Source organism: Etheostoma cragini, chromosome 20 (genome assembly GCF_013103735.1).
Source record: "Etheostoma cragini isolate CJK2018 chromosome 20, CSU_Ecrag_1.0, whole genome shotgun sequence".
Lineage (NCBI taxonomy): Eukaryota > Metazoa > Chordata > Actinopteri > Perciformes > Percidae > Etheostoma > Etheostoma cragini.
The window spans coordinates 20586781-20608246 of NC_048426.1; the positions used below are offsets into that span (position 1 = coordinate 20586781).

A 21466-nucleotide genomic window follows, 5' to 3' on the forward strand; every position below is an offset into this window, starting at 1 on the left:
CTTTAGGTAGTCACCTAATCAATCAAGAGTGTGGTATTAGTGTAAGTAAGGAAGTGTAAGCCTCACTGCTAATCAGAGATATTTGTGAGGTAGTAATTACATTTGTGAATGTATGCATTCTGGCTGTGTCATCCTATAAGTTAAATCAATAGGATGAGGACACTTTACCAGTGCTCAAGCAATACAGAGTTGCGGTTTTACCGTTCACAAATCAATACAGTTTACTTTATAGAAATGACAAATGAGTCCTCACATGTAGAGTTATATAAGTGTGTTTGGTGTATAGCATGTGTGTCTATTTGCTAAATTATGCAGGGTGATGCTTTTTGAACATGCTATATGCAAATAGTTTTCACATTGGTAACACAGCACTTCAGTATAAGGCAAAAGAGGAAGAGGGGAAAGCACATTGTCTTTTTTAAGCTATTATGCTGAATACCTTTATACGCAGTGTCACTCTCTATGTAATGTGCACCTTGAGAATGTAACACTTGCTGACTCATGTCAAAGCAAGCATTCTCCTGGCATGCTTCGAGGGACCCTAAGAGCACAATGGGAGATTTGTCTGAAATGCTGTTTCAGATGAAGCAAAATGTGATTAATAATCCATTAGTAGAAGACGTGCAAGCGTTGCAAAGCGGAGGCAAACAGCAGACGAGCTGCAATGGTACAATAAGGTTAGCTTGAACTTATTGAAGGTAGAATAGGCTGTATGCATGATGTGTTTTTCCAAGAGATTTGATCTTTGTGGGTCCCTCAGAGGGTATATATCCATAACACATAAGAAAATACATTAATTTTCAAACAACAATGTCACCTTTGCATGCTTACAAGAAGTCTCTGCTTGACTAGTTGACTAATTGTTAACATTAATAAATGACTTGTAAATGAATCAAATGATTATGTCTGAGAAATAAACACAAACAAAGCAATAAAGAACAATTGTGAAAAACGGCAAACTGAATACAAATTTGAACCACCTCAAACTTCAGTCACACAGTACAGCAGACAGATGAATGACTATGTAAATAAATACTAGCATTGTTCCAAGGGGACCAGGCCACCTTTTCATACGGAACAGTGACATGTAGTTATAAAGTACTGGGACTAATCCCAGCATGCACTAGGCATGTGACAGCATATTTACAATCCATTGCTGGCCGAACAAGAATCAACAGCCAATCACTTGCTTTGACATTACTAAAGCTTTCAAAATGTAATACTTCAAATTAGCCTGACGTTATCTGTTATTCATATTGAAACTTTGCTAAATGTAAATTAGAAAAGAATGAATGCACAAATCAGAAGCAAAGGCCAACTTTTGGAGAATGTCCAGCAATAGAGCTGAAAAGGAAATTCAGCATTCTGGACAGTTAGTTTGTTGATGAACCACTGTCTCAGCACCACGTACAGCTCCACTGCTCTGAGTTGCCTTCAGGACCACAGGAGGGAGGCAGCATGAACACACCAGCTTCAACTGCTTCCAGGCTCATTATTAAATCCAGCCACCATAAAATTCACTTTCAATTCCTGCATCCATGACACCAAACAAAACATTGACTATTGGCTATTTCTTCACATCCAAGCACTGTATAGTTCCCTTTCACCAAAGTCTTCATTTTGCTGCTGCTTTACAAACGTGATGCCATCTTCAGAAAGGTGGTGAATATGATAAAAAGAATTGGTACTGTGAGAAAGATTGTCCATTGTACAAATTGACCCGAAGACAAAGCTAAATAGTGTTTTTCAGCACTTTGGTGCCCTAATGGACCATTTACCCGTGCCCCATTATAGTCTTTACAAAGGACCAGCATTAAGGGCAGACAATACATATGGGCGGGTAATAGATTTCAGATAAGCTCAGTTGTATTGCACTGTTTCATCTGCTTGTCAAACAAAAGGAGTGTGTGTGCGTGTGTTCGGTGCGTGTGTGTTTGTTAGTCATCAGTATTGGGAAGACAACTCAGCTTTCATTGAAAGGGAAGAGGAATATGGCATAGTTGCTGTCTCTTTTTAACCAGGCTGCTCTCTGATCCGTGGAGAGCTTGGACTGCAGTATTTGGGGGGGAGAGTACAAGGCGGGTCTGAATTCTGTCCACAAAGCAGCACAGGTCTACGAGACCTGGCTGCACTATTGATTGAACTTCTGAGACGGCACTTTCAAACGTGAGGGACATGCTAAGAGCTACCATATAAGCAAGAGAGGAGATGTGTGCATGTTTGTGTGCAAAAAAGATAGAAACAAAGAGAACACAGGATACACGATGAGATGTCATGTGGATACATGTTGTTCAACAGTGAATGTGGGCTAAATCCAGAAAGAGAGTTTAATTGCTAAAATGCATTTATACGAAGGTGTAAAAAACAAATGGGTGTGGTTCAAGAGGAAATGAAACAGGCTGTATAAAGCAGATCACATAATGCATCGCACATGCCAGTGTTCTATGAAACTGAAATTTCATTTTGCTGTGAGCTATGATACAAAAGACACATCCGAACAGACCGAAGGCCGGCATGAAAATTGGAAGAGGCAGTGCCACGCAACAACGAAGACAATGCCACAACTCATTCAAAGTGTTCTCAAGGTCTGACAAAGGCAAAATCCAACTCAAGTATTGGAAGAGGCAGAGGTAAACATATATTTATATTTGAAAGCAACGAAAAGGTAACAGATTCTTTTGCTTTGCAACTGTTTGCCAGATGAAATAAAAATAAGAAGGAAAGGGCAAGGCACCAGAGAAAAGGTAAGTCATTGAGCGATAAAATGTAGAACAAAGACCGGAGTTTCATCAGTGGAATAATATGAAAGTGTACTTGTCTGGGAAATCAATTTAGCTTCATTGATTTGGTCCTTTTATGTTTTTTTTTCACTCAATGATCTCCACCCCCTGCAAAGAACAAGAACGCCTTTACCTCTGGGGTATGTTTTATTCTCAATTCTGAAACTGTGCAGGCTGCAAAATTGAGCACAGGTGTATAGAAGATTTATATACCAAGCAAGTAATCCATGCTGTCAGAGTGGAAGCACCCATACAATGTTTCCTAATGATGATGCCATTAACTATTGATTTCAAAAGAGAAGGCTTACCGTGATTGTGCTACACAGCACTGTTTCTCTCACTCATCCAGTGTTACGTGCCCGAAGAATTAATGTGCAATGTGAGCATCAAAAAGAAGCCTTTGCCCTTTTTGTTTTATTAAATCTCTCCCAAGGATAGCATCACTCAAATCCTCAGTAAGTCAAGCAGCCAAGTGCATCGGAGAGCAAGAGTGAGGTAACCTAGGGTTGATGTCTTTTCTTCAAAACTGCCTGTCAAATGCATAACTATAACTGCATATTACTGTGTTTATTACCTTCTGGGGTCAAATATCAACCCCTCAATGTAAAACTAGTGAAAACTTTGTTTTTTTAGGCATTTTGTCAAGGAAAATACAGCATAACATCTATTCTTATTCTGACCATCAGTAAAGCTAATTTTTAACATTTGTCTAATGGCCATTAAGCTATAGTGCGTATTTTCTGTTGCATCTATGAGAAATTCCAAGAGACGACAACAACACTGTTGGCGCATCCTTTGGTGATCGCACACCAAGCCTACCCCACTCCACGCAGTTCTTAGTAGCGTTTAACCCGTCAAATTAAGAAGGACACATCTTTGTCTCAAAAGCTAAGCGCTGCTGCTGTCCTTTCGCTCGAGCTGCAGTGCAAGAATGTCGCCATACTATACCGTTTTGTAAAAATAGCCATACCGAGAAATACAGAGAGTTCTGTGGAGCTTAATTAGAGACTTAGTTAGCTTTGTATCAACTCATTTGGCAATGGCTTGCACTGTGGTTGCTCTTGCACCATTACTTCCTTCACTTAAACTATGCTGCTGTCTATAAATGACCAAAATGACTGTTGTCTTGTTTTGTAGATGCATTTTTGATTGCAGAGATTTATACATTACATTTTCTTTGACCGATTCATAATAAAAGCAGGTCATATTTTGGGTTTTGCATTAAGAGTTAGTCTTGCATTGCCAGACTTTCCGCAGGGCTGCGGAGAAGAGTTTGGCAAGTCCACAGCACTCTGGGATGGAAGAGACACATGCTCTGCTTTATTTGCATCTCTTTAAACCAATCACAATTGTCTTGGGCGCCGTTAAGCCCCTAACACAATGGCGGCGCCTCTACAAAATATCCTCTGGAAGGAACTTGTTTTGGTGGAACGTGTGTATGTTCAAAAGTTGTTTTAGTTGTAGTAGAATTCCGTCTGGGAATGGCAGATTCCACCAGAACAATAAAAATTACTATTAAGAGAGGAAATTACTGTATAATATGTATACTGTTGTGTAAATTGCCATCGTTAAGCAACAATTGCTGAAAAGATGCTGGCTACAAATAGTATCAAAAACAGGGTTTCACTACAACTTAAATGTTTGCAACATAAATAATCAGTTCTTCAATGTACTCTGGGTGGGACACTCAATTTAGTGGCCTAGACAACATTTTTTCAAATTTTTTAGTAAGAGGAAAACCCCTTGAGATGCAGCATCTTATTTTCAAGGGGACCTCAACACAAAACATAAATCAAAAACATACACACATAATGATAAAAGCTCTCCATCACACCAAAACCATCCATGTCCTACCCCTTCCAACCATTGGACATTAGAAAATGAACAGTTAAGGTCATTTATATAGACAGTTTGAGGAAACAGAAAATTACTTTAATGGATCCCCTCTAAGGAGCCCACAATCTCAGATTGGCGTAGGCCAGTAATGATGAGGCACTAGACCTTCTGACTTGTCTAATGCAAAACATATTATTTCATCAAAATGCGGAAGCCCTTTCTCAATATGTATCTGTCATTTTGTTTTGGTATCAAATGAGATATATGGTGGTTTCTGTTGTGTTGTGATAAATTTCTACCAAAATGATATACAATGTTGACATAGCCTGAGGAGAATTTATTTATTGTCTGAATGTGCTGAGCTGAACAGTTGTTTGTTTTTAGTTGCTTCAAATTGCACTGTGCTGTGCAAATTCGGCTGTTCTTTTTGTCTTTCTGTGTATTTTACATTATAACGCATTTAATCAGCACATTTTGAAACAAACAGTATCTTAAATTATTCTTCTAAATGTCAGTTACTGAAGGGAAACATACACTTATGGCTAAATGTTGTTGCATTTTAAAAATGATTCATTGACTGGGGGTGACCCAAATATAACCCCAAAATATACTATAACATTACCATAAACCTGCATTTGTATATTAAGGCAGAAACTGAAAGTAAAGCCATGGGTTTAAATGAACTCAACTAAAAATTCAACACATTTTGGAAGGTTTACATTGATTTTCCATAAGAACTATGCAGGTTCGGGGAGAGTGATCATGCGGCCATTTTGTTAAGGTATTTTGTAAGTATGTAAACAAACTATGGCACATGCCCCGGGTGACGCGTGAGGTCAGGAAATGGTCAACCTAGTCAGAGGCCGCCCTGAAGTCTGCACTACACAACGCAGTCTGGAGCACATTACAGGAAAATGGATTTACGGAGTCTGAGTCCCACATTCTATGATGAATCATGCACAAGTTGAAGGATCCGATGGCATTACATTTCAGTGAAATTGTACCGCCAACAATTTTCACGTGACAAATAATTGATTGGGGAAATTCAAAATTGAAAGAGTGAGAATCGTTTAAACTTTTAGAAACAGTTTGACATTCTGCTCCACTTCTTCACGTCTCATCTCTCTTCCCATACCTACAGTATGTTTCTTCTTAATAGCATGTGCTTAACAAGAAGAAGGAGGATATATAGAAGATCAAAGGTACCCAAAGTGGGCCATTAATTTCCCCTGAGCGCCACTGACTTAGTCACTTTACTAAAAAATGTCAATAAAAAAACATCCATATATTGAGGCCTAATCAGACATGCCTGAAAGATTGACGAGGCATCAGCGAACGGGGAGCCGGGTGTCTCTTTGATTGATCTGTTAATTTCTTCTGCACTAACATTCCTTGCATGGTTTGACCCACTTTGATGTATGTTCTCATTTGAATCTACAGGACATTTATACAAGATGGGAGCTGCCAGAGAGAAAAGGGGGCCTTGCTGGGTTGTTTTTTTAGGACTTCAGATTTCATTCTCAAGGTTTGATTAAGCTTTCCTTTCGACTCTCTCCACTGCTTTGGCGCCTGTAAGCGCCCGATGGGAAGCTCAGAGCGAATGCTTGGCTTCTCTTCCGCTGTTTTCAGAGCCAACCCCCAGCTTGGAAGCTCTTTAAGGTTCTTGTTTGTATCCTGACTGAGGTAAATATGCAGGTCACTGTGTTTTGCCTTGAATTTCTGGTTTCCTCAGGAGGGAACTGCCAACCCCCCCAGCTTGTTGTCGCAGTGATGAAAGGGAAACAAATGCAGAAGGAGCAGTCTATGTTATGAGAGTTGTTAAGATTATTTTGCCCTGGGTGAATGTTTGGAGCAGAAGAGTATGGCAAGGAACAAAAAGAGAAGCAGAAGAGTTGAGCATTGACATGTAATGTAATTATTGTGATATAACACAAAGACTCATTTCAACTCCTATACACATAAGATGCTGGTGTTGTTTGCACCTAGTAAGTCGGTGTGTGTGGAGACACCTGCTATAGTGGGAACTACCACCGAGTCCATTTTGAGGACTTTGCCAGGTGTCCACATGTCTCTGACCAGATTTTGTCAAGGTGATAGCGTCGAAACAATGCAAGATGCAGTCCCAAAACTTTACAGGTTTGAAGTTTTGATCAAAACGAAGGCTAAGTTTGAAAATAGGTGTGGTTTGAGCAACAGCCATGGCACCCTGTCTTTCGCCCCTGGGCCTACAACTGTGCAAGATACAGTTGCGCAGCTATCCAGGTGTGTAGTTGAGGTCACAATCAAAGCTAAGTTAAAAGATGGTCGTGGCCCAAGCAAGGGTGCCAGAAGTAGAGAGATGAGAAGGTGCCCCCCCACTTTAGGTCCCTGGCCTGATTTAGTCGCTGGTGTGATCCCATTGCAAGATCTCTAGTTAGACATGCTACAGTAGCATAATGGTTCTAGGGATGGCAATGTTGGGCCACATGTAAATATGTCAACTATTGGATGGACTGCTGTAAAATTCTGTACAGGTATGCATTCTGCCCAGATAATTAATCATACTGACTTTTGACCCCCTGGCTTTTTATCTAGTGGAGCCCAGCAAGTCAAAATGATCAGTTATTCAGTGAAATATCTCAACATGTACACATCATCATGCCATTTATATAGACATGGCATCACAGCACATCATTGTCTTTCTCATGGACACTTAGACATGTGGACTGGAGGAGCCGGTGATCGAAGCCTGTAGACTCTTAGTCTCTTATATTATTGTTTCTTAGAAGTGAAGAGCTCAATAAAACGTCAAAACAGGCGAACATTTAGTCAAATATCTTAAAATGTTTGTATGCAAACAAGACTATGAGTTTACCGCCATATTAGCATCTCTGTGGGAAGGCTTAAAAGGTAACTATGCCCATTTCCAATACATATTAGTAAACATGAACAATGTACTCCCCAATTACAAAAACTAGAGTGGGGAATGTAGTATATAGGTACATTTTCTGTTTCAGAACTGGGAACACCACTATACACATTATTTGAGTATACAATCAGTTTCCCATTCATCGCCTTTGAAGCCACTTCCGACTTTATACTTGATGACATCAAGTTTGAAACACACCTCTTTTGTTTCTGGCTTCGAGAGAGAGTAGCTCATGTTCACAAATATTGATTTAACTTTCCTAACTTTTCCTAGGCCATGGAAATATCATAATTTAGGTGGTGTTTCCCTTTAAGCTCACACAATGACATGCTGATGTTTATGTTTACCAGTGCTGAAATCACTCCTTTTTTACTATATAGTAGATTATATTTAGTGTGCTCTACTGTATAAATGTAGCGCCCTAACAAAATTCCACAATAGCATGACAAAAAGTAGTGCCCATGGCATGAAGACTTCTGTTCCCACAATGCACTTTATCTTATAGATGCAAAGATTGCAGCTGTGTCAACATAAGTGTGCCTATCAAAACGACAATTATGCTTTAGTGTCCAAAACCTTGATTTACTTCTCACTTTAAAGTAAAGGGTTTCAAATGTATTACACAGTGAGTGAGTGAGTGATTGAGTGAGTGAGTGAGTGAGTGAGCGTGTGAGTCATTTGGGACACATCCTTGGTCTAGTTTTCATATGTATATAAATATGTTTTTTTACAAATTGACATCAATCCCACGGGCTCATTCGGCAAATGCACAAACTAGAAACTTGTGACTGAATGGGTTTCAACACAGGCTGGGCTGTGTCACTTTTATTTACTAACTGCCTACTGTTTTTGTGTTATGACTATCATAACAAATAAGTACTCACCTAGAAATATTTCTCTCCAGGGCGGCACTCTTGATTACCTAGTGGAAACCTATGACAATTGAATTTTTACTTCTCAATGTAGAAATGACACTAAACAACACTTTACCTACACCATCAGAATCCAGGAGCTCATCTTAACAACCGTCAACACCGGTTCTAAAGCCACCCAGCATTCTCTCTACAATTTCAATTATCTTTTGTAAAACTTGTGTCATCTGCTGTAACACTATCAAACTACCAATATTACAGCATCTCCGTAGCAGTATTACTACAGAGATGCGGGCACAGTTGGTGGAGGAATGCCAATCGAATTAAACCCCACTACTTATTGTACTGACTAGATCGTCTACAGCCGGCTAGAAAAAATGCATGCTGGGAGGAAAAGGCACCCTGAGGTAGCTCTTGGCTCGATTCATTGTGGCACATCTCGGCACATAAACACACAGACCCGAGTTTGGAACGAATAACAATAGGCCAGAAATGGTCATGTGTAATGTAGGAGGAAATGATGGTGGCATCCAAATCTAGAGATGAATCCAAGGCAGCCCCTCTTTACCCGTCGCTAGATCTTCGTGATGGATAACATCTAGACTTGTTTGCCAACACAGACAGATGGAGAAAGAAAGAGAGGACGATATATTGAGCAAAAAGATAGAGTGAAGGAAACACAGAGAGCAATAGACCACTCGTAGGAGGCTATAGCTCATGGGGTTTCTGCTGTCTGTCTTTGCTGGCACAGACAATCGTCCTGACAGGGAGGTAAAAGTCTGGCAAGGGTGTGTGTGTTTTCCAGGCAGCAGCGACTTGATTTTGTGGGAGTTCAACTAATGGTTAGAGAAGAGTTTTACAGGCTGTGGAAAACAGAGAAAGGATTCTTTTACAAAGCTCATAACAGAATCACAAATGTTTTTTTCCCCTCAACAATTTAAAAACCATTTGTAACAGCACAACCAAAGGACGGCGTGCCGTAACATTCTTTTTAATTTCAGTGTATTTGCAGGCAGCACGTGTTGGCATTCTGTTCATGTAATTGCCTGCTGCAATGAATCCCAGAGAAACAAGCACATCATTTCTTGGCTTTTATTGTCCCATGATAATACAATAATACAAGTTTCACTTCTCTCAGATGATGCAGTTAAACAATTAACCTCTTGCAGAGACAACCAAGATGAAATATTGATCAATTCAGATTGAAAAGATGATTGATGGCTGTTGGTTGGTAATTTTCTTGCCTGAAATGTTTACTTTTTTTTTTTTACACTGCATGGTTTAGAAAATATTTCTGCTTAAATAATTGGACGACGTGCCAGCAATGAGCTACACCAACTTCTTCAACTTTGACACACTGGATTGGGATACTGGTTAAACACATGAAACAATCTAATTACTACAGAAGCTTTATCAGTGCTGAACACCACCGCAATATGTTCTTCGAACTTCCCACTTATCCATATCTCATGTTAAATTATCTCAGATTGAGATGAAGTATTTCCCTGGCACATGTCTAATAGAGTGTTGCAGGTCCAGTTGGTGGGGTTGTGGCTTGGCTCAATTCCTCTGTCTGCCTCCATGCCTTGCATGACACTGCAGAAATGTAACTGTTGCCTTCGTTTATTTTTTCTCTTCTACAATGGATGCAGGGGTCCTCTATAATGCAATGCAAATCATTTCTAAGACTGGTAATGCCTTGGTATCTTCTACAGTTCAAGCTTAGGTAAAGCTAAATTTTCGTACCATTATGAGAGCAATGGATTCTGTTTGCTATTACCACGCTCACGACTGTCCACTGATCCAGTTACTGTGCAGCGCCCCACAATTAAGAATCAGTATGGCTGGTGAATCTATTTGATTACTTTAGGCTCGATTTTCATTATATATACGGTATGCTGCAGTATTCGTTAACATTAGCTCTGTTCACATCATTAATCAGACAATACATAATAACCATTTGCTTGCACTCCACCGTTTCTACTATCCCTCACTTTTTGGATATCGCACAATTATCTGCAAGTGAATTATTGCAAATCTGACATAAATTTGAACTGATTATTTTGTATAGCAAAAAAAGTAAATAATGTATATTCAGAATCTGTACAACGTTAATATTGTATTCCTCTGTGCTTTAAAGCTCCACTATTGTCCAAAGCCAATAAAACATACTGGGACTCATGTTCCTTCATTTCCTTGAACACACACACACACGGTACAGTAGTTTAATTTTAATTAGCCATACTTACTGTACAATGACCTCAAGTTGTAATTATTCACAAGCGCACCAGAATAACTCTAAAACCGTGCTCACAAAAGCCCTTTTTACTCCTGCTTGAGTAACATTTAATATCTTGTCAAAGACAGGCTGGAAAAGTCGTTAATTGTGGAGAGACTAAAACATTATCCTCTGACTGCTTAGGACATCACTAAAAAGAACTCACACAAATCAAGAAACATAATTACTCAAAAAAATACAACAACCAACTGGATTTGTTAAAATTTAGTTGGAAGACAAAATTATTTCCAAAACTGTACGTCCTTAATGTCGAGAACAATATCAAAACGCATGTTGGTTGGCCTGCACACTTTGTTGTAACAAAGTCTTTTTAATCCAAAATCTCTGCATTTTCATTGGTGAGTACAATGGATATACTGTAGGTGGTTAGCAAAATTACAAAAAGTTGAATAATCCTTAAATATAAAAAATATATTTCCGATTATTCCACACTGCCACATTGCCAAATTGGCTTCCGCTTCAATGCATCGAAGCCAACGTTTTCACCATGGAACTCAATAAAAAGTATATATAAGTGCAGATTGATGTTCACAGTTAGAGGTCTGTCTGGCAAGCACCTCTAGAACTGGCATAACACACTATTTTGGGATTTATCTCCCCTGCTCCCTTGACTGTGGTCATGCACTACTGGATGTTGCCAACAATAAGAAACCAGGCTGACTGTCACTGACTGATTCCTCTGAGCATCAGAAATCTCAGCCACCTATGATCCGGCCGATCTATGTCACCCGTCTGGTAAGCATGAGTAGAAACCTCTCACGAGCGTCTGTCAGTCAAGTACATAATATCATTTGGTTTTCCTGGGCATCTCTGGCTTTGGGTAGAAAAAATAGGAGAACTTGTCTGGTTGCATTTGGGTGAAAGACAGCCTTAAGTGACACATCACATTAGGTCCATGTGACTGACTGGGCCTGGGATGAAAGGCAAAGAAAGGGGATTTTTTTCTTTTCTGGCCATCACATGTCTGACAGGTAGCAAAAAACTCTCATTATTTTGAGCTTTGTAATTTTGCTTGCTGTTTGGCCACAAATAAATCTACCATTTCTGACAGGAAAATAAAACTGTAGCTGAGTTAGACTGCACTTGAAAATAGCCTTTAATGGAAATAAGAAGATTCATGGTGATTTCATAATTAGGGTTCAGAAACAGGGTTGAACATGTCAATATGCCTGTCAGACCAGAGTAACCTTTACTGTCGACCAATTTGATGTGAACATGTTTATCTTTTATACTCAATTAGATGAGTAGTAAATTGCCTGTTCTTTCAGTAAACTTGTAAATATTACTGAATGATGAACCCTAATTAATTATTTTAATTAATTAATCTCTTCACTTCACTTCTAATTGAAGGTGTAGAGGTAAGAACAGAGATGCTTAGTCAAACTGAAACTTGTATTCTGCCTTTGTATCTAAGGAAATATGAACTGCTTTGTTAAAGCTATAGTGCGTACTTTCTGTGTGAAATGTAAGTAATGACACAGTTGCTGGAAGCCAAGGAGGACACGGAGGATAAAAAACAAACATGATGGAGTCTTCAGAAGAGGTAATTATCTTCACTCGATTTTCGGCACAAAAGTTGCTGGATGATTACGGAAAGGTGTTTACTAGGTGGAGCGTTCAATGCAGGCTGTGAGAAGGTGAAAATGGAACTTGTGAGCAGAGAAAGTGTTTTCAGGCAGTACGTTAAGTCAAAAGAAGGCAATACAAGTCAAGCTACATGTTAAATTTGCAGAGCTGATTTGTCTTGTGGTGGCAAGGACCCTAAACAATACACAACATATTATATTATATTTGACATGTTTACAGTCAGGCTCATTCTGAAAATGACTTAAAGGTGCACTATGTAAAATTTCTTCATTGAATCATTCTGGGCAGCTGGGGGATGCACCACACCCACACCTGTCTCTCAGCCTCGAGTATCTAGTTAGCGTTAAAACAAACCCCGTCTGCCGGTGTTGAAACCATCCAAAAGATGACATTGACATGTGAAATATTTTGTGTTTTAGCTGCTGGCTAATGTTAGCTTAATGGCTCACTAGCTAACTGGTCAGCTATCAATAAAAATCAAATCAAGAAAAACATAATTATATTGGGGAAGATGCAGCTATTTTATTAGAAAGACATTAATAAATGTTACTAAATGTAAAATGAATAGTCTTGAATCGGTAAACCGTAAACAGATGCATTCTAATCAGCGATAGTGTTTAACACAAAAAACTACAACTCCCATAATTCCACGCAACTTCCCAAAGTCATCAAAAGTATGTGTTTACTATCCATTGTTTTGGTTGAGAGACCCCTAGTGGCAGAGAGTTACATATTTGAAAATGTTAGCAAATCCCTAAAGGAAAGGATTTCATAAAAAGTTTAAAATGTAATTTTAAGAATTAAAAAAGGGAAAAAAAGTGACTTAATGCAGACTTTCTATCCATCCAGCGTTATGTGAATATAAGAGGTGTTTGTAGAAAATGTGCATAGAAACAGGTGGATGCAACTACACTTAACCTTTCAACCCCAAGCGGTTTACTGTAGTGCTGTTGGAACTGAAGGGATATGAAAAACAATTTAGGTGCCCACCCACACAGACATTGTACCAATTAAGTTAATAGCACTAACGTTGTCAGTCAGAACCCAAAAAAGTCACAAATTCATAATTATGATGTACAATCCAGATATGATAGATACTGTGCTCCATAGCTTCAGACTGACATGACCTACTGATGCCACAATATCTTAAGCTATAAAACTATAATTACTGGGATATAAAAGTAATACAATCATGTAGGAGGTTACACAGCACTCACAGTTTTATCTACAATACTGAGAATCCATTTGCTACACAACCCTCTCACTCCCTCCGCCGCCCTGTTTCTGACCTTGTCAAATAATGGAGTTTTGCTTCCTTGTCATTTAGAATTGGAAAACATTTGTCCTTTATGATGCCACCGCCTGCCTATGGTGGGTAATCTCACATCTTTGAGTGCTCATCTCATCTACCTGACTGGCTTTAGCAATATCCCATTGGCACTGAGAAAACCGATCCAGCAGCACCTACACTCCCTCTCTGTAGCACGAAAACAACACATCACCCTCCCTTTAAGCCAACTGCAGGAACAGTGGAGGACACCTTTAGGAGCACTGGTGAAAATTGAGTCAATTCTGGACATAACTGCTTTGTGAATGAAACAGAAACTAATCAGCCATTCTAATGATTATCATAACCCAGCAAGTAATTTGCCACAGAAAAGACATAATGTGTGAGTATTCTCATTTTCTGTAGGTTTTTCACATGAAGTTGCCTAATGTTTTCAGCAGTCTTTAGGTAGTGATGTCCAATTGAAGCTTCATTAACCATTAGTTGTGTTTGTTGACCCAAATAGATATCACTTCTGCATTAATAAAAAAGGCTCAGGTGTGCATATGGTGTGCATTCAACTCATTCTTTAAAAGAGAGTACCATCTGTTGGGCTCAGAACACACAACGGGCTTGGGCTCCAGTGCATGCAAGTTACTAGTTATGTTGTCCATATCCACAACGTTCCACTTCCAGGATTGTTCAGGTGTCCCCAGAAATTCCGCCGGATGTTTTTCATTTTGTCCGGATCTCCGTTACTTTCTGCTTTCTTCATGTTGGCATTTTAACCTCAGGCAGATTTGTGAGTCTATGGTTAACTACTCCTCAGATCTCTGCAGGGTAAATCCAGACAGCTCGCTAAATTATCTGTCCAATCTGAGTTTTCTGTTGCACGGCTAAAACGACCTTTGAATGTACACCTGTTCCACTAAACAAGTTCCTTCCTGAGGCTATTTTGCCAAGGCGCCGTTGCTCCGTGTGGTGCTGAGCACCACCCAAGACAATTGGGATTGGTTCAAACATTACCAATAAACCAGAGCATGTTTTTCTCTCATCCCAGAATGCTGTGTGGACTTGCCAGACCCTCTTACCCCGCCATGCAAGATTAGTTATGAAACACACAAACACACCCACACACACACACACACACACACACACACACACACACACACACACACACACACACACACACAAAATGCAGCCTAAAATAGCTACCGTATATTGTATCATCTTGTCACATGATCAAATAGAGACTTGACATTGGGCAACATCCACATACATGTACATATTACCCAGCAATCACTACCAAAAGAAAATAAGAAATTATTCATTTCAGGGGTGCAAAATTGATTTACATGGTGTGTAAATATTTTATAAAGAAAAATGAAAAAAATGTTTTTTTCCTTTTTGAAAGCATGTGTAGCAAATGGCACCTTTTCTTTTAATTTATAATATGAATTGAAGTGAATATGACGTTTTTTTTGGAAGTGGCCATCTGAATCACTTGCAAGTCACTCTCACTCACACTGTTGGAGGGCCAGCTCTGTCTATGGGCCCGTCCACCCCACGGGCCCCAGTGCAACCACACTGCTTGCACTCTCTATGTTTACACCCCTGATCTAGACAACACTACCTTTAAGACCTCAAAGCAACTGTTTTCACCTTTTGGAAGGGCAAATCAACTGTGCAATGATTCAGAGCTTCCAGACTCAAGAGGTCAGGATGAGAGAAAAGGGGTCACAACTTACTACAACTGGAGGCGTTTTAAGAGATAATGGGCCCCTGGACAAGGTCACGTTTGGTAAGCCACCAATGCATACAACAACCCGTTCCTCGCCACTCGTTCATTCCTCTCAAGTTTAACACAACAATTAGTCCTTAATAAATATAAACGACCGTGGCTTGCCTCAGGAAATAACCACCCCAAACATTAACCTAATGTAGTGAAATCAGGCCCAGCCAGCCTCTCACATCTTAGCTTGATTGTTGAACTTCAGAGTCAAATCCACTGAGAGATTTTTTAGTCTGCAGGCTCAAGTTGAATATCTTTGACTTTGGAAACAAGCCTGTAGCTGTGCTTTGTTTGTAGACGGCTAACAATGCAACATAACACATGTCGCTTAAGATTTAAAGAGGGTGTAATTGTTTTTGAAGCTGGTGATAGGTTGTTAGGAGGAAATTGGAGGCTAACAATATGGAAGCTATTCCATTAAATGAACTGATTCATTTTTCTTATGGTCATGGTGTTAAAGCTGCTAATCTAAAAGTCCAACAACATACAACAACATATTTATTTTTTAACAAATACTTAGTGAATATTTATATGTGGCGAACAAGTATGTGTCTGGTTTCATAAGCGTGCAACAGTGTGTAACTACGGGACATGAAAAGGAAACAATTCTGGTGTTTTTTTTCTTGTTGGAAAAATTCTTTGTGCACATCATTCTTTTTCCAAAGCCTGAAGACATCCCACATCTCAAGCTCAATTTCTTGCCGACTGCCTTCTCTGAAGCAAAAAAAGTAATTTTTTCAATCACAGAATGAGTTTTTTCCTGACTGTCAAAACTTTCATGTCACAGTTTCTTCTTTGAGTTAAGGAATTATAATAATACACGCTCTTTTAGGCAGGACAAAAGAGTTGGATGATTGCTAAAAGTGGGGCAATTAGACTGATGTTGAGCAATGGCCCGTGCTAAGATATGTCAACCGTTGCAGGACCATTCCTGATTTTGACAGCGTATACTGAATGATTTAGGATACTGAGGCTTGGAAAGTATAGTACAGCTGCATTATGGTGTGCTTTATTCTTGTAACTTTGCTCTGCTGGCTAAAGCTGACTTTGTTTTGATAGGAGAAATAAAGTACATACCACATAGAACTTTATGAACTTGTCCTTTTGTACAATTTGGATTTGTACAGAGTATGAACTAAATAGAGTCTACACAAACAGAAGATTATTATTTGGATATTTCTGCAAAACAGTATGTGTTTCATTTCCCTGGAGTGAAATCAAACTGCTAAAACAGCACTGGTGACATTTTAATCGATACTGTAACAGTTTAAGTGGCCATATTTATCCTATGATGCTTTTCCCTTAATGAGAGCAATGTCTTCCTGTTTGTCAGCGACACCAATTACCAAATGCAAAGCTTCCATGATCAAAATGATCATTAAGCAGGGCTCCATTTACCAAGATCTTCTTAATGACTCAACTGCAAAGATGCAGAAGGGAAAAAAAACTATTATGAAACCGACACTGTTTTCTTGCTACCATTATAAATACTAAGGAAGTACAACGTTATCTGTTAAACAGTGTCCTGCAGTATGAGTGCTCCAAACTTAAAATTAAAGTCTACAGCAGTTTTACCATTTTTGGCGTTATAGTTTGGCTGGAAGCAGTGCTTTCAATTGTTTAACATCTCCCATGAAAAGGCACACAAATCCTCTCTGCTCTCTGTGTAAATCTTGTAATTGGCCATTATTTCAGGGAAAAAGCAGCAGTATAATAAACTGTGCATACAGCTGCACCACTTAATAGTTTGATTAAAATACAGTCTGACATTGAAATCAATAAATTAATGAAGTCTGCCATTTAGTAGACTTAAAAAGATAATCAGTCTCTGAATTATGTATGAATATCAACCAGGTATAACACAAAGTTTGTCTTTGGCTTGCTTGTTATGTGTGCAGTAGAGTGAGCAATTTAACATCTTAGAGATCTCCAAGCTACTTTCACTCACACACACACACACACACACACACACACACACACACACACATATATTATCATTCATATTCAGTGTTTCTGCATGGTTTTAAATGTATTATGTCCATGCTGCTGCTGAAGACAAACTACATCAGGGGATTCTTTGCCTGAAAGAGCAACCAAACACAGGACATTTAGAGCAACACATGTAAAAACCTTTTGTTCACGTGATTCACTAGTATGTGAAAGCAGTAGAGAGCAACGAACAGCCCTTTTATTGCATGTACAGTACAATCTTTTGGATTTCAACCAGGAAATCCAAAAATAAAACATTATAGCTTTTAACCGCTTGGCTTTTTATAGGAGCTTGGTTAACTATCCAAAGTAGTCCATTATTTTTGAAAAGCTGCAGTTGACACTGCTAACAGGCTGTCTTTCATGCACAGTTGGGAATATTCCATATTCCACAAGTCCCCGAGCACTCAGCAGTGTCACAGTCACAGTATGACGAAAAAAGAAAAGCCCCCAAAAAAAATATTAAGGAGCAGTTGGTCAGAACGCTTTGAATCCGCTCAGACACTAGCTGGTTACCAATTACAGCCCAATGTAATCTAGCCCTCTTCACAGACAGCTTGGAGCCCTTAGTGATAAAATATGCATCATCTTCCCACGGCCTAGTCTCTGGACAGCCAGCAGAAGGGTCGGGTAACCTCCATACATCTATGTGTGACAGCAAGCAGAGTCTGACTCGGTGCCAGAACCACAACTCTCCAGGGAAATCATTTAGTCGAGAACTTGGGCCCGGTCACAGCCTGCTCACTGCTGATAAAGGGGTCATCCCGTGCCTGGGTCCTGAACCATCTCCACATCCCGTTTTCAAAAAGCCATCAGCCATACGATTATTAACTCAAAGGAAAAAAAAAAGATTAAAGGAGAAGAATATCATGAAAGAAAGAGCAGCAGGGGTGTGCTGTGTCTATGTAATCACACAAAGTGCCACAGTTTTACTGACTAGGATATATAATGCCTGTCTTTGAAGGGATAGAAACAGGCCACAGCTTTGATGTAGGACTTTGATTTACTATCACTTTTCAGTTTTTCAGTTATCTGTGTCCCACTCACGGTGACACCTATCATAAGCCATTTCCAACTTAGACTCCTGACATTCATTATGTTGTTTGTGGAATTACTAAGCCTATCTCGTTAAAGCATGTGATGCCAGGCAGCATGCCAATTTGTACCATGCTGAAACAAATTAAGCTTTCAACATTGTCATGCCAAAGATAGCCTTCTCCATTTGGTCAATTATTAAATATATGTGGCAATTAAAAGGATCCATTATGAGTTTAATTACCTCATCAATGATGATAAATCCACACACTGTGGCAGGATAAGAAATGGAGCCTTCTCAAAAAATCTGGGAAAAAACTGAAGATGCAGTGCTGAAGCTGCGCCCGTCGGGACTTGTAACAACTGATAATCAGCTGGTCAGGTGTCACACTCCTGTTCAAGCACTTGTGCATGAGATACTAATGTATGACAAAAAGATTATCACTGGGAGGCAGTAAAACTCCTACAGCTTGCAGCATCATTTGTTCTGCAGCCGGTGACAACAGCACATCGATAGTCTGCCTTTATCTGCTGGTGAAATACAAGCTGTGCATGTAGGAGGAGCTACGTACATGTAGGATGGGAAATGAGGGACGCATTTACACAACCAATAACAAGGAGCCTTTTAACTCACCTGCTGAGAGAGAAAACACGCAGAGCAAAATCACAAAGTGGAGGAGTGATTAAACGGTGTTTAGTGCCTACAACTGTATGCAGTCCCATTTGCAGCTGTGTCTACTCCAGTACTGATAACCCACATAGTAATAATGAGCCTTCGTAAGTTTATGCTATAGCATGCTTTTGTTCTACTGACAGAGAAGGCATTTCTGTCCACAAGTTTGTTTGCATTTTTGCAGGGAGAAATAGCCTCGACAGCAAAAAGGAGAAAAATACATAATTACATAAAAAGAAGAGAAACCAGTTTGATAGTAGTTCGGCTCTCCTTTGAAGAAAGATTAGAATTCTCTAAAGAGTGTGTCCGCAATAAGTGCCTAGCAACACAAGAGCATTTAATGGGGGGGAAATAAGTGTTTTGGCTTTTGGAGTCATTCTGTCTCAAGAGTGGAGAAACTAACAATTTGGGCTTGCATAGGCCCACGGCTTAAATTATCACACAGCAGAATTTCCCATAATTTTTCAGCCATGAAGAGACTTGTGAAGTCTAGGGTGGTCATTAAGTTTGAATACAATCACATTACAATTTGATCCTCATTATAACTGCACACTATTTTTGTCGAAGGTTAAAAAAGTCAGAGTCTATTTAACTTTTAATAAAAGGCATGAAAAAATTTTCCTTTTACAAATGAACAGTTGAATTAATGAGCAATAAAATACTTAATGAATTGAATTCCATTGGTCTGGTATGGCCAGTAGATACTAGTGGCTATTTAGCTTTAGCTCAGTGGTTCTCAACCTTTTTGGGACCAGCGCCGCCCCCCCATCAATTATCCAGGTCCCTTACCGCCCCCCATCAAATAAGATGTAGGCTCATAGCCCTGAATATTAATGATTAAGTCTTATTATTATTATAATAATAATGATTATATTATATTTTTGTTTTTATTAGTCCTACTGTTGTTATAGTTGTTATAAGAAATCTTCAAAAAATCATGTCATTGAATGAAAAATGTTCAGCAGCTATGTCTTTTTAAAGATAAATGATCTTAATGTTAATTAATCTTAAGTTCATGACAAGAATGATTCATAACGCTGCAGTACGGAGTTCATAAAAGACGATACTCTGACGTCCTGTTCCCGTGAAGGCAGCATGGAGCTGCACCCTAAAGAAACTAAAGAGAAGAAGAGTTATGATCCACCGTCTCGTCCAATCGCAGTGGCATAGACTGAACATCCTCTGACCCCCCTGGGGGGCTGTACCACCCCCGCTGAGAAACACTGCTTTAGATGAATATTGCTGAGTCAGTTAACTGACACTAATACTCTCTTCTACGATGTGTTCAGATTGGGGACAAGTTGCAAATAAACATGAAAACGACCCCAGCAGAGTCGTAAAAAAAAAAATGTATTTGAATTTTTCATTGCCTGTATCAAGGCTTTATGGCTTCAGAACAAAAAAATGAGAAACCGGAATAAAACAACTTCGACATCTATGTGAGTTCTCTTCACACAAATGGTCTGTGTGTACTTGGCCAGCTAGCTGTATCATGACCACCCCTAGTCTGCCTCTGAGTGGCTCAGCACTCATTGCCTTCATTTGTTGGGTTGGTCAGGATGGTCAGGTTTAGGGATAAGGAGTGAGATTGGATTAGGCTAGGGTAAAAATATAAGGATAAGCCAATAAAAGGCAGAATAGGGTTAGAGTATGCCCTTTGCCAACTTAGGAAAAATAAATAAAGCGCACAGTGTTAGTTTTGGAGCAAATAAATATTGCATGCAAAAACCACGTACAGCTGTCAAGTTTTCTTAAATAATGTGAGGCAGGTATTTGTCTTTGAATTCAGTCTGAATATACACTACCGGTCATATTACAAATTCCAAAATTTCCATTCCACTCCATTATAGACAGAATACCAGCTGATCTGAGTGGGTGGCTGATCTTTAATGGAATAAATACATTGTCCCTTATTAGCAACCATTCATCCAATGTTCCAAAGGCACATTCCGTTTACTAATCTGATATCATTTATAAAAAACTAAATGAGAAAAAGATTGGAGTGCAATTATGTTAGCACATGATGTAATCTCAAAACTGCTGCCCTCAGCTGCTATTTTGTCTACAATGAAGTGCAATGGCAATTTCTAAGTGACCACGAACTCTTGACCGGTAGTCTATGTGTTAGCATTGAGTCATTAGGGACCCACTTGTAAAACTTTGCTTTATAACGCTAATAGAGAGTAAAAACTCCACAGGGACCTACCACTTGGATGTTCACTTTTCTGCTCTGTAGGGTTTGTTGCTTGATATTATTCACCCACATTTAACTTTTCAATTTTACCCGCCATTGAATAGCCATAAGTACAACTTCATATTCCCAGCATGTAAAGTGTGATTGAAAGCATTGTGGTGTGCTATGATGCTAAAACGCTCAAAAGCGCGTCCTTTTAAACATTTCTTAGAATAGCTGTGACTAAGTAATTGC

General features: G+C 39.2%; 1 protein-coding gene across 1 annotated transcript in view; it reads right to left on the reverse strand.

Moving 5' to 3' along the window:
• The window catches only part of alk (ALK receptor tyrosine kinase), a 305956-nt gene that overhangs the window by 216624 nt on the left and 67866 nt on the right, over positions 1-21466 (reverse strand). The window lies entirely within an intron of this gene.